The following is a 13,679-nucleotide window of genomic DNA, read 5'->3' on the forward strand; positions in this document are numbered from 1 at the left end:
AAGAATTCCAGATTGCTTTCCAAATAGTTTGAATCAGTTCATAATTCCACCAACAATGAACTAGTGTCCCAATTTTTGCCATATCCCCTCCAATATTTGTTACTTTCCCCTTCAATCATTTTTGCCAATCTGGTAGGTATAAATGATATTTCAAGGTTGTTTTAAAATTCATTTCTCTAATCAATAATGATTTAGAGCATTTTTATATGACTAAATTGTTTTGATTTCTTCATTGGAAAACTGCCTATTCATATCCTTTGATCCTTTGTCAATTGGGGAATGACTTATTATAGATTTGACAAAGTTCTAATTACTAGTTGTGAATTTTACTCCATCTTATTTTTACTCACTATTTTCCTTCTCAGGCTCTCTTTTTGCCCTATCCCTGTTACCTGATCTTTTCTTTTACCCTCTTATTCCTTATTTTACTCATCCCTCTAAAATTCCCTCCTTTATCTACTCTCCCCACCCACCTAATCTTATTCTATACACCCTTTTAAAAGTCCCTTCTCCACTCCATCCCTTAGTTTTCTCACCTCTCTCTTTATGTTCATAAGATTTCTAAACCTTTTTATATGTATACTTTGTTTCCTCTTTAAACAAGATGAGAGTAAGGTTCCAACATTATCAGCCTTCCACCCCAACCTGTTTCCTCTGTATTAGTTTTTCCTTTCACACTGTGTTTTTATGAGATTTTTATGAGCTCATTTTTACTTTTCCCTACCTAGTTTTGTTTTTTAGAATCACTCCATCATACAAAATTCAGCCACAAACTTTCTTTTAAAATACCTTAGCAATGATATTTTCACATAAGTAAACAATTTAAGCTTTATCAGTGCCTTATAATTAGATTTTCTTATATTTCTTCCGGTATATTTTTATAATGATTTTTCCACTGAGTTCCAGACTTCTTTTTTTTTTTTGTAACAAAAACCTGAAAATCTTTCAGCTGATCAAATGCCCAATTTTTTTCAATTCATGATTATATTCAACTTTGCTGGACAAGTTATTCTTGGATGTAACCCTGGCTCCTTTATTCTTCTTCCTTATTTTTTTTAAAATGAGAGTTGTCCTTAAAATGTAATTTTTTTTTGCCCTTAAAATATAAAAGGTTTTTCTCATTTTTATTTTGTGCACAGTTTGTTGTTTAATATCATTTTGGACTGAAATGTTTTTTGGAGAGTTAAACTTTTTTTCCCCCCCCTACTGGCATATTATAAAACATAGTCATCTGTACTTAGAGATCTGCTTCCACTGTTTCTGGGAAACTTCCCCACATGATTTCCTGATGTATGGTAATAACTATTTTTCATGATGATTTTTTTTCTAGAAAATCTATAAGTCCAAAATTATCCTTTCACAAAATGCCCTTCAATTCTTCCACTATTTGTTTGATTGAACTCCCATGTGGTCTGCCAGTCTTTTGGTATTTGCTCTATTAATTCTCCTTCATCCACATTTTTTTGCCTTTCAATTATTTTTCAAAAAATCTACTATCTTGACACATATTCTTTTTGTCTTTTGTTCAAAGTTCTATATTCTGTTAGACTAGTTAAATTCTTCCTTAAAAAAAAAAAACTTTAATGTACTTTGTTTTACATTTTCAGTTGATTTTTTTATTGCTCTTTTGAATCATTCTCAATATTCTCAGAGTTGATTTACTGTTGTTTCAGGGGGTCTTTCAGAATATGTGGCAAAATCTTCATATTCCCCAGAATTATTTTTTTCCTACCAGATTTTCTTTGTCGTGTAGCCATTAGGGGACTAATGTGAGTTATTTTTGGAAGGAGAGACTGAAAGATCATAGGAAATGGAATCCTATAATGACAAGGGATATCCAGGAAATTTTCCTTTGGGGAAATTGGAGTCAATGGCAAGGGGCTATACTGCTACTCTTAACTAAATATAATTATAAACAGTTGGGCCATTGTCTGGCTCATTGACCAATTTAAGAAGTGTTTTATTTACACAGAATTTGCTTCTTCTTTTTTTTTTTTTTTTTGCCAAGTATCAGTTTGTTGTGGTGTGAGAAATGGTGGAGTTGTCCCTTCTCCATTCTTTCTCCCTTGTGATATTGCTCTCAGAGAAACTCCCATCTCTATTCTTCAGAGTTTCTCATTCTAATTAATCCTTGTTTATTTTCTGTTTGTACTTTTATAAGATTTTTTTTTGTCTTCATTAAATACATGATATTGAGCTTTTGTTTGTTTGTTTGTTTCTGTTTGCAATAAAAGAGTGGATACACAAGGGAGTGAAGATCAAAAGGGATCCTGAAACCAATTGCCTTAGAATTACCTGAGCTTGTTTTGATGTCCCTCAATGACTGAATAAAGAAAGATTTAGTTGTAAAAGAATGTTAATTGAAACAACTCTTTTAGTTGCTTTTTTTGTAAATGAGGGAGCAGGGGGTTAATTCTCCTTAGTGACCTTTTATCTGTCCTTATCAGTTCCTAGAATTTTTCTGTGTTGTCTTTAACCTAAATATTTTCAGTCCTTTTCTTTCTATTGACCTAATACTTTTGTCCCTGACCTCCTTCACACTATTCCAGGCCCCCATACACACCTGGTCTCATATGACTAAAATTTTCCAAGATGTGTGACCTTCATGGAGCAAAGAATACAGGATACCTTCTAGTATATAGATAATCTAAGAAGGATTTTTTTGGGGGTCCACTCTTCTTTCTAAAACTGCATTCCCTTAGTTGCCTCTAAGAGGTTGGTCCAGAATGAGTTCCCTTGGATACAGCTGAGGTAAAACCTCAGAAAATTTTGCAATTAGGTATTCTTTCTACCTTTCGTTTATTCCACCATCTGCCTATTTCCTCTGGTATAATATTAATTTTTTAAAACCTCTGGATCCCTTTCTCCTCTTCAGTATCTCATCCTATGAACTCTATGCTCCTCTTAACTATAGTCATTTCATCTCAAATGTTGGTACTGGTCCAATACAAAAATCTAAGCCTGTCCTGGGATTCAGATCCATCCTGGGATATTGCCAAGGGATTGATGCCCAAAATTCAAGCTGCCATAAAGAACAGAGGTAAGCACTATGAAAGGTTTGGGTGAGTCATCTTAAACAAAAGTGCCAAGAATAGTGAGGATGGGAAATATATATTTTTAAATTTTTCTCCTAATATTTATCTTATGATGATTTTTATTATTTTTCTCCTTGCCATTGTTTTTTTTTTTTTGTTGTTGTTGTTTGTTTGTTTTTCTCTTTTGCTGGTCATTTGTCTTGTATATGTTGACTTCCAAGGAAGGGAACTGAACTCAACATTTTCCTCAAATTCTGTCATCTTCCCACTATTCCACAGCATATTGTTTTCTAGGGCCAAAACTACCAGATAAAGGAATATAAAGGATTTTTTTTTAATCATACAAATGCATCACACTCCACTCAGCTGTGAATATTTATTTTGCTTTAAGATTCTGGTATATATCAGAATATAAAGCATAAATATACTGCACATGGAAAAAATTAAAATGTAAAATATTTATGTTTAACAAAGACAGCTGAAACAGGAGAAAGCCAGGAGGAAGATTTCTGATCACAGGAATATACAGCTGTGTCTCTTCCTGAGACAGATGACTTATCTTTCTAATAAAATAAAATTATTTTGGCAGTTTATTCTCATATGAAACACAGAGGAATTTTTTTTCTTCTTTTAATAATAGTTTTGAGGCAGTGCTATTCTCACTAACAAGGCATATTAAAACCAAGATACTGACAGAACAAAACAACCTAGTATTGTGATGGTGAAAAGATTCTGGTTAGGGCCAGGCTGACAACTCAATTATACAAAATGGTAACAAATAATTACATTGAAGACAAATGCCAATGTGTTTATTTTATGAGTGTTTCTCAATAAGACAGAATCATGGAAAGTAGAAAATGCCTCCTCTACAAATGACTATAGAGATATGAAATGTAGGAGAAATTTTGTAAAACTGATAGAGCTGGAGGTTTCTGTCATTTTTAAAGAGAAAATAGTAAAAGCTAATATATCCAGTATCTATCTATAAGAATGTGAAAATATAGTAATTATATTTATACCCCAAACCATTGAACATCATGAAACACTTGCTTTAATTAATATTTCATTGTTGCATTTTAAAAATTTACATCCTGATACTTCCTAAGGAAATTCCCCCATGCTCTCAACACCACTTCTGTAATCCTTTCTTTTAACAAAGACATTAAGCAAAAAACAAGCAAATAACCCAACACGTCAGCTGTATCTGTAAATGTTGGGTTCACCCTGCACCTACAGGGAATCATTTTGATGCCAAGAGGTCAGAGCACTATTTCATTACCAGTCCTTTGAAGCCAAGATGGCCAATGAATCGATCAGTTCTGATTCTTTCATTGTTGTTTTCTTTTACACCATTCTCTCAAACTCTGTTCTGCATTAATTCAAATAATTCCAATTTTCTTTGAATTATTCATACTTGCATTTTCTTATGGTATAACTTAATGATGCTTGTTATATTCAACCAGATGCTATAACTTATAGCTAAGCATGCATAATCAGTGCAAAAAAGAAGGAAAAATTGATTAAGGGCTTTATTTTGGGGGGATTTTCTTTGATTATATTTATAGAATTTAAAAAATATATAATTAAAATATTTTAAAATGTCATTCCTTTATATTTTGTAGATTCACTTTTTTTGTAGAGTATCACATATCTATAAACACATGCTAACACTCAGAACTTGAATGAAATTTGATGAGGACAATATACAATATAAAAGACAGCAATAATATAAGTGGAAAGAACAACAAATACAAGCTAAATGAATGTTGCAAAATTATAATGAACAAGTATAGTCCCAAAGAAAATAGAAAAAAACAAAACACATTCCCTAGATATTTTGCAGAGGTGGGAGGCTAATGAGCATGGAATGTTGAATGTTTTCATTTTTTGCCCATTTATTGATTAGTTGTGCTCATTTTTCCTTCTCTCTTTTTCTTTTTTATGAAAAAAAAATCCTTTATCATATGGGAAGGCCCTCTAGAAGGCATAGGTAGAGATATATAGAGGTATGTTAAGGTGATATAAAAATCAATAAAAATTGATTTTTTAAAAGAAATTTAATTGGGAGCCTCTCATTTTTCTTACTTACTTGTTTCCTACATCCCTTTGCTATTCTCATTATACAAGTTTGTATTCTGTTCATTTTACTGGAATATTCTTATGGCATTTAATGCTAGGGATAAGAGCAGAAGGGTTTGATAAAAAATGAAAGACTATAAAACCGGTACATATGTGACAAAGATGCAGAATGATGACCCTTTAAATGATTTTGATTCCATCTATAAGGCTGTTTGAAACACAGATGTCTACCTTGGGAATGAGCCTTTCCTGCCCTGTGTATGTGATCTAGCTGCTACTTAGGAAAGCACAGAGAAAATATATCTATTTATGGCAAATAACATCAAAATTTAAACAACAGGTCAACTAACTCATCCTTCTTTTGAAGTACATAGATGCAATTTACACTACACCTGTATAACTGATTTCTCATTTGTAAAGGCAGGAGCCAATGGATTCACTTTTCTTTTCATTATAAGTCCTCATTTTCCTTCTCTTGTATATGTACAAAAACAGAAGGCCCTGAGGAAAAATATCAGTTAACAGTTCACATTTGCCGAGTCCAATTGCATGGGATGCTGAAGGAAACTCTACAATGAGGATTACAGCCATGATCCCTGCCCTCTTGGAGGTTATAGGCTGTAGTATGGATGTTATGAGTCTCTTTTCTCAGAGAGGGAAAGGAAGGAAGGAAGGAAGGAAGGAAGGAAGGAAGGAAGGAAGGAAGGAAGGAAGGAAGGAAGGAAGGAAGGAAGGAAGGAAGGAAGGAAGGAAGGAAACAAACATTTATTAACCACCTACTATGTGCCAGACATTGTGTTAAGCACTTTACAAATATGATCCCACTTGATCTTGTCACATATTTCCTTGAGGATTCTTGTATACTCTGAGGAGTGTGTGGGATATCTCTTTTCTGTGATATATGCTGGAGTCCCAACTGTCTATGTCCTTTGCATTTTAGGAGGCTGATTACTAGTACCACAGTTGTACTTAATCACTTACACATTAATTTTAAAACAATAGCACGAACAATTATATGATATATATTTTTCTAGCAGGTATTTTTTTTTTCTTTCTTTCTAAGGTGGGGGGGAGGGATTTTAAAAATGTATGAACATTTTCCTCAAAACCTGAGGGGCATAATTCCCTTCCTTCATGTATGTATGTGCCTATACTCTCTCTCTCTCTCTCTCTCTTTCTCTCTGTCTCTGTCTCTCTCTGTCTCTCTCTCTCTCTCTCTCTCTCTCTCTCTCTCTCTCACACACACACACACACACACACACACGCACACACACTTCTCATCTATCATTGGTCTATCAACTTCATGTCCAAAGGCCGCATCTATACTGGAGAAGTCCTTCTGGGCTGGGGTCCCAAAAGTCACTCCAGAAGATGCTTCTTTGGGTATTGATGCTATACTGGCTGCAAAACCCATACTGGCTCCTGACTCCTGCATTCATTTGGCTTACTCTCCTGGACTTTGAAGCTCCAAAGATCTGAAACCCCATTCTCAACACCTATGATAGAAAAAATGAATTAAAAAGCTAAGGAGGCCCAGTATCTTGGAAAGATATATGGCCTCATTGGAATTAGGAGGTCCTACAGTTCTCTTCTTTAACACAGGCTCACACCTTATGTCATGAGTGAAAAAGTTAGAAAAAGGGTTCAGACCCCAGACCTCTGATTCCAAATCTCTTATTACTCTTTCCTCTGCAATGTGGGGTGTCCCTCTACCTTTCCTTTATTTTATTCATGTGATGTTTGTAATTGAATAGACAGTCATTGGTGGCAGTGAGCACAGTGTTGGACTTCAAATCAGGAAGACCTGAGTTTTAATCCTTCCCTTGACACTTAATGTTGGGTAACTGTGGATAAGTCACTTCACTGATTTGTGGCCAAGTTTCCTTATTCTTCTTATTAAAGAATTGGACTTAATGGCCTCTACTGTTCCTTCCAGCTCATGATATTATGATCCTATGATTTTTTTCATAAATCATAAGTACTTACTTGGACATTTCAAACACATCCTTGATTATCACATACATATACACAGACACCCTGAGAACCCAAGTAACCTGATAGATATTTTGAAAATAAATTAGAAAACATTTTAGAATGTGATGAAAATGAAATTGAATACCTCCACTCACAAATTTTTAAATCCACAAACACAAAAGCCAATAGAACAATAGAAAGAAATTTTAACGTTTAAGAAATACAAACAATCCATTTATATGACTCAATTCAATTCATATTAATTAAGTTCCTTCTCTGGGGATATAAGAACAAAAATGAAACAGTTCCTCCCCTCAAGGATCTTACAGACTGTTAGCGAGATATAATATAGGGATACATATGAAGATTTTGGAATCATATAGATAGAGATTAATATTTAGAATCACAGTATCTGATGAGATCAAGGTCAAAAGATAGAGTGTATAAGGAAAAGAGGGCCTATGATTAAGCCTTGGAACGTGCCATTAATCTACTAATTTATTGATCTGGTAAGATAAGGTAATAAGTAAAAAAGAAAGACATGACCCAATCCTTCCATAATGTAGAATATAACATGTCAAGGAAATTGGAATTGAAAGAGCCCATAGAGATCAACTGGTCCAGTCTTCTCAGTCACAAAGGCAGGCTCATTTGCCAACCACCATGAAATTAGTTTCAGAGCTAGGACATGAACCCAGGTCAAATGCTCATAGTTTCATAGATTTAGAGCTGAATAATAACTTTAAGATCATCTAGTACAACCCTTTCTTACAGGAGAAAAAAAAAGACCCAGAGAGCTTAAATGATTTGCCTAAGCTCACACAGGTAAAATATAGCTACGCTACTATTCAAACTAGTTCTTTTTTCTCTAAATGCATTCTTCTTTCCATGACGTCACATTGCTACCTACATTCAAGTTATCTCCATCTATCGCATTACTCTTATGTTTCCTAAAAATGCTTGCCTTGATCCCCAATTAGGAAAGAGGGATGTGATTTGTGACTTCACTAGTAAAGAGGTGTCCTAGATGAAGTAGATCCTTCTACTAATATAGGTTGGCAACTTCTGTGCAATTTATAATTTTAGAGAGTTCCCTACAGCAATAAGAGGGTAAATAACCTGCCCTCAGTCACATTGCCAGTATGTCTCAGATATGAGCATTGAACCTCAGTCTTCCTGTATGCAGGGCAAAATTTTTATCCAGTGCTTCATGCCTTCACTCAAAGAGAGCAAACATAGATGTGTATAGTTCATCCAGTAAGCCTACAAAAGATTCTAATACCCCACTGTATTACTCTCCTCCTTCTCTGCATAGGTGGGATCTTTTTCACCTATGCAGAGAGGGAGGAGAGTAATAATCTGTCCTTGTGATTGACAGGTATGATAAGCAGAAAAAAACTGAAATATCCTGAAGTTATTCATCTGTCATAGAATTGTATTTCCCCACTCTGACCAAAGATTTAATAGGACATTTTTCAAGAATGCTCAATATTTTTTTTAATTTTGTGTTTGTAATTTGCACATTTAAATAATTATGTCATTTAGCTTGGCTTGTAGCAATGCTATATAGCAAAGGTTTGCATGGAAGTGGAATCATTATGAAGACATTAAAGTTCTGCTCCTCACATCTCATTTGATGCCATTATTGCTGGGATGATCTTTCTGTATTCTCTCTTCACCATTTACATGACTTTTATGGGCTTGTGTTATTAGCTCACAAGCCCATTTAAGATCTATTCTATCTTCTCTTTCTCTCTTCAAAATGTAGTGCATTTAACAAAAGAAATACTATCAGAATACCACTTTGAAGAACATATTCAATTTGAACAAAAGTTTGTATTTTAATTTGCACTTGTTTATTGCCTAAATGTTACTCCAAAGCCTACTGAAACTTTTAAATATGATTATTAAAATAAGTAACACATGGAATTTGAATGTTAAAGAAATAAATTTTCCTTTACCAATCCAAGTCATTAAAATACACAGAATTTCTAAAATTGGACCCAACATTTCACACTATTCCATTAACCAGCCTTGTTTGCTGTTTCCCCTCTTCCTCTCCCCTTCTAATCACATATGTTGTTTGATATGCATAGGACAACTATATGCAAGTTAAACTTGGGAACCCTAGTGCCAGGGTCATATATGAACAGCAGTGAAGTGTAGAAATAGGAGAGGATGACAATGCCTAGAAAATAAGAAATATCCTGTAGTTTGGGTCTAGGCTTAGTGATGGATAAGCCAACATAGTAAATTAAAAAAAATTCAGGATCATATATGCATGAAAATCTTTTGAAAAAAAGTCAGGTAAACAAAAGATAAATGAAGATTAGGAACAAGACTGGCAGGTGCACAAGCACCAAGAAGATACAAAGGAGGTAGGAAAGCATGAAAGATAAAGTGTTTGGCCCAAGGAAAGTAATAGAAATCCCCAGGAACTAACAATACTGGACATAAAAGTCCAAAAAATAAAGGCAGACTCCTCCCTCAAGCAGCTTACATTGCAATGTGTGAAACAGTACATGTAAGGGACATGGCATCCAGAGAAGGATATTTTTGTTTGAAAACATACAATGTTGGTGAGTGGATTTATAGGGGACTATTTCCAGGAACTTGATTATGATTCCAAAAATGGAAGTCAAGTATTTGAGGAGTAAAGCCTAAAGGCTTCACATGGTATTAGACAAGAAAATAAACAAGAAAAAAACAAACAAACAAACAAATGAATCATAGCTGGAGCCTACCTAGATGCAGTGGACTGCATAAGATCCATCAACAAAAAGAGAAGGGTACTAGAGTTTCCAGATATGAAAGTGTTAAGTCAACCCAATAGGGGTTATTGGTCTGCTGGCAAGGTGGCTAGTGAGAAAAGGGCCAGGAAGTAAAATGAAGCATAACTAGATTTACAGAGTCATTTTCATTCTTTCATTTATTTATTCATTATTTAGTTTTGAGGGAGATGATTTATACAAATCTATGTATTATATTTACAAAATATACACAAATCAATACTAGAACATTTTGAAGGGGAAGTACTAGCATCTGGGGGCATCAAGAAAGGACTTTTGTATGTGATATGTGAGCTGTGCTTTGAAGAAAAGTAGAGTTTCTAAGACTCAGAGGTAAGGAGGAAATGCATACTATGCATAGCAGCCCATTTGTTTAAAAACATGGAATTGGAAGAGGACTTTTGTGTGTGAGGAACAAGAATAGTTTGACCAGACCCTTCATCCCCAGGTTTTCTCACTACAAATCCTCTGGTCTTCTGATACATAATCTACACCATCTATTCCTGAGAAGATGCTTGGAATGCCATTCATAGACTTTCTGCTTGATGCCATGGTAAAGGAAGACTAGGGTAGATAAAGTTTCTACCAAGTGGGTTGAGAAATGAAAACAACAACAATAACAAAAAGTTCATACTGCTGTTAAAACAAAACAAAATGACCTGAAAGTGGCACCTAATAATTGTTTTATTATAATGCACATATACTTCCACTGCTTAGCACAGTTCATTTCTCAAATAAGTCTCCAAACCAATATGTTAACATTGTTTTGATGTTGTGCAAATTGCTATTCTTGATCATTGAGAAATTAGATTTGATTGTCTCTTGCATTGGTGGCAAAATCATGTTACATTATTATTATTATTATTATTATTATTATTATTATTATTAAAGAGTGCAAAAGAATTTGGGGGTGGAGTAGAGATCCATGTTCATCTCATTGAAACACATAATAACCTCCCTGTTAACACAATCACTTACTGCACCACAGTACCTTGGGTCGACTGCTCCAGCTTGATAGAAATACGAACCTGAATCCCTGGGGTTATCCTTACTATGCAAAATATTCTTCTAGTTATCTGGTTTTATTTATGTGTTTCCCCATGTTTGTTTTGCACATTTATTTTTAAACATAAAATTTTGTTTCCTTGGTTGATTTTTGATAGCTAAATTAGCATATTCATAACGGTGAGTATATAATATTCTTAGCATTGAAAATATGTCTCTAGCGATGCACTTTGGTAAATACCTCTGAATGTATGTGTATGAAACAGAAATAGGTAATAACACTGCATAATCTGAGATCACCTTAAAACTGAATGAGTGAATATGTGAAAGAGAAAATATCAGACTTGAACAAAACACTTTCTAATTTATTTTCCAGCTTTTAGGTATGTAAAGAATAAATATAGAGAGATCTTTTGACAATAGTCTTTGAAAATTCATTCTGAAAGGAGGCGAGACACTTGATTTATGCCTCAGTGTGATATAGAAGAGAGCATAATATATTTGGGAGAAGACTTTTTTTCTGGGTTTGAGTTTCAATTTCATCATTAAATAGCAGCCAACCTTGAAGAATTCAAGTTATCCCTGTCCCTCAGTTTCCTTCCCTCTAAAAAGAGAGAAGGTTGGAATATGTATTTGGCAGGTTCCTAGTAATATTCACATTCCATGATTGCAGTATTCCATATCCTATTTCTATATCTTTGCACAGGCCATCCTCCATGCCTGGAATGTACACTTTACTCTCCTCCAGTTCTGAGAATCACCACCTTCCTTCATATTCATCTGGAGAGTCATCTTCCTACATGGAAATTTTAGTGATTCTTCCAACTCTTAGTACCTCTCCTCAAATTACTTCATTTTGTATATTCTTATTTATAGGAATACTATCTTCCAAGAGAGCGTGTAAATTCTTTGAAAATAGAGACTATTACTTTATTGTCTTTATATGTCTAGAACCTCACCTAGTGCCTTACATATAGGGGGCATAATAAGGCCTTCTTGATTGCATCACTAATTCATCTGTAAAATGAAAGTAATAAATTGTTGCACTGCCTCCTTGTTTCATGGGTTTTTTAAAAGAAATCCAGTAAGACAATACATGTGAAATTCATTGAAATATATGTAGAATCCTCAACATTAAAAATACAATTATTAATAAGGGAGTAGATTAGGCAATTTTTAAGATACTTTTGAGCTGTAAATCTTCAATCCTATAATCATATCAAAAACCAAAATGGGAACCTGTGAAAGCATAAGAAATCCTAATGGATTGATTTAGTTAGCCAGAACATGGAGTTAATGTGGCCAGGTTCATGGTTTTAGTCTTAGAAGTATTGACCACTTCTATATTCCAGTGTCCTAGGCAATATTCTTAAACCTAGGCAGCTTTTATGGTCAGAAAAACATATGGACTGCTAGATGGCATAGTGGGTAGATTTCTGAACTTGGAAACAGAAAACCCTGAGTTCAAATCTGACTTCTGATACTAGCTATGTGATGCTGTCCAAGTCAGCTAGTCGTTTTGTGACTTAGTTTCCTCCATCATAAAATGAATTAGTTGCACTTGATGATCTTTAAGGTCATTCTGAGTTAAAATTCTATGATCATATCAAATCCATCCATTTTAATAATAAAACATGACTACTAGAATGGCGTAATCACCTGTCCACAAGATGTATGGATATCTTGTTCAACATCCCTGGCAGTTGGAATAAACCTCTGAATATTTTTAGTGACAGGAAATTTGTGACTTTTCAAAGTGGCTTTGTCTGTTTTTGAACACGTCTAACAAGAAAGTTGTTGCTTATGCTGAGCTAAACTATCTCTCCCTTTCACTTTCCCTTAGTTATGACCCCCTGGCAAATAGAGCCTATATTTTTACTTTGAAAGCCTTCAAATACTTGAAGAGGATCATGCCTATCCTAAGTCTTCTCTCTTCCAAGTCCCTAGTTCTCTGGTTTTTAGACCTCACTTCATCCTGGTTACCATCCTTTCCATGCATTTTATTCTTTTATGTAAATGTTTCTTAAAATGTGATAATGAGAAATAAACATAATATTCTACAGTTGGTGTCCATATGCACAGTAAGGTAGAATTAAACTCTCCCTTAATATATTTCTTTGGATGAAGCCTACAGTTACATTAGCTTTTATTGGAGGGTGGGGTGCTATTTATATGTTGGGCTCATGTTTGTTTTTTAAAATACTTAGGTCTTTATTCAAATGAACTGGTGTCAATCCACATCTCATTCAGCCTGTACTTCATTATAAATAGAGAACTTCACATGTATCCCAATTAAATATCCCTCTTTTTGGTCCTAAATCCTTGTAGCCAGTTGAAATCAATTTGTATTTTCAGTCTGTCATCTATTAAATTAACAATCCATCATAGATATTTATAAGAATTTCTTCCATGTCCTTGTCTAAGTCATTGATCAAAGTGTTAATAGAATTAGCTAAAGGGCACATTTCTATAACATGGCACTGGATACTTTCCCCCAGGTAGAAATGAATGCGTTTTTCAGTACTATTTGAGCATGAATGCTTAACTAAATATAATTCCAACTAACAGCAAGAACTAGGCCACATATATTTCTCTTGTTCACAAGGGTATTTCAGGAGAGTCTGACATGGCCTCACTGAAGCCAAAATATAATTTATCTATACAATCTTATTATCTATTATTCAAAATAGCAACAGAGGGTTACAGGGTTTAGTGCTAGGAAAACTTAAGAAACCATCTAGTTCAGGAGTCCTTAACCTGAACATATATATTTTATAACTGCATTTCAATATCTTTT

Source organism: Dromiciops gliroides, chromosome 4 (genome assembly GCF_019393635.1).
Source record: "Dromiciops gliroides isolate mDroGli1 chromosome 4, mDroGli1.pri, whole genome shotgun sequence".
Taxonomy (NCBI): Eukaryota; Metazoa; Chordata; class Mammalia; order Microbiotheria; family Microbiotheriidae; genus Dromiciops; species Dromiciops gliroides.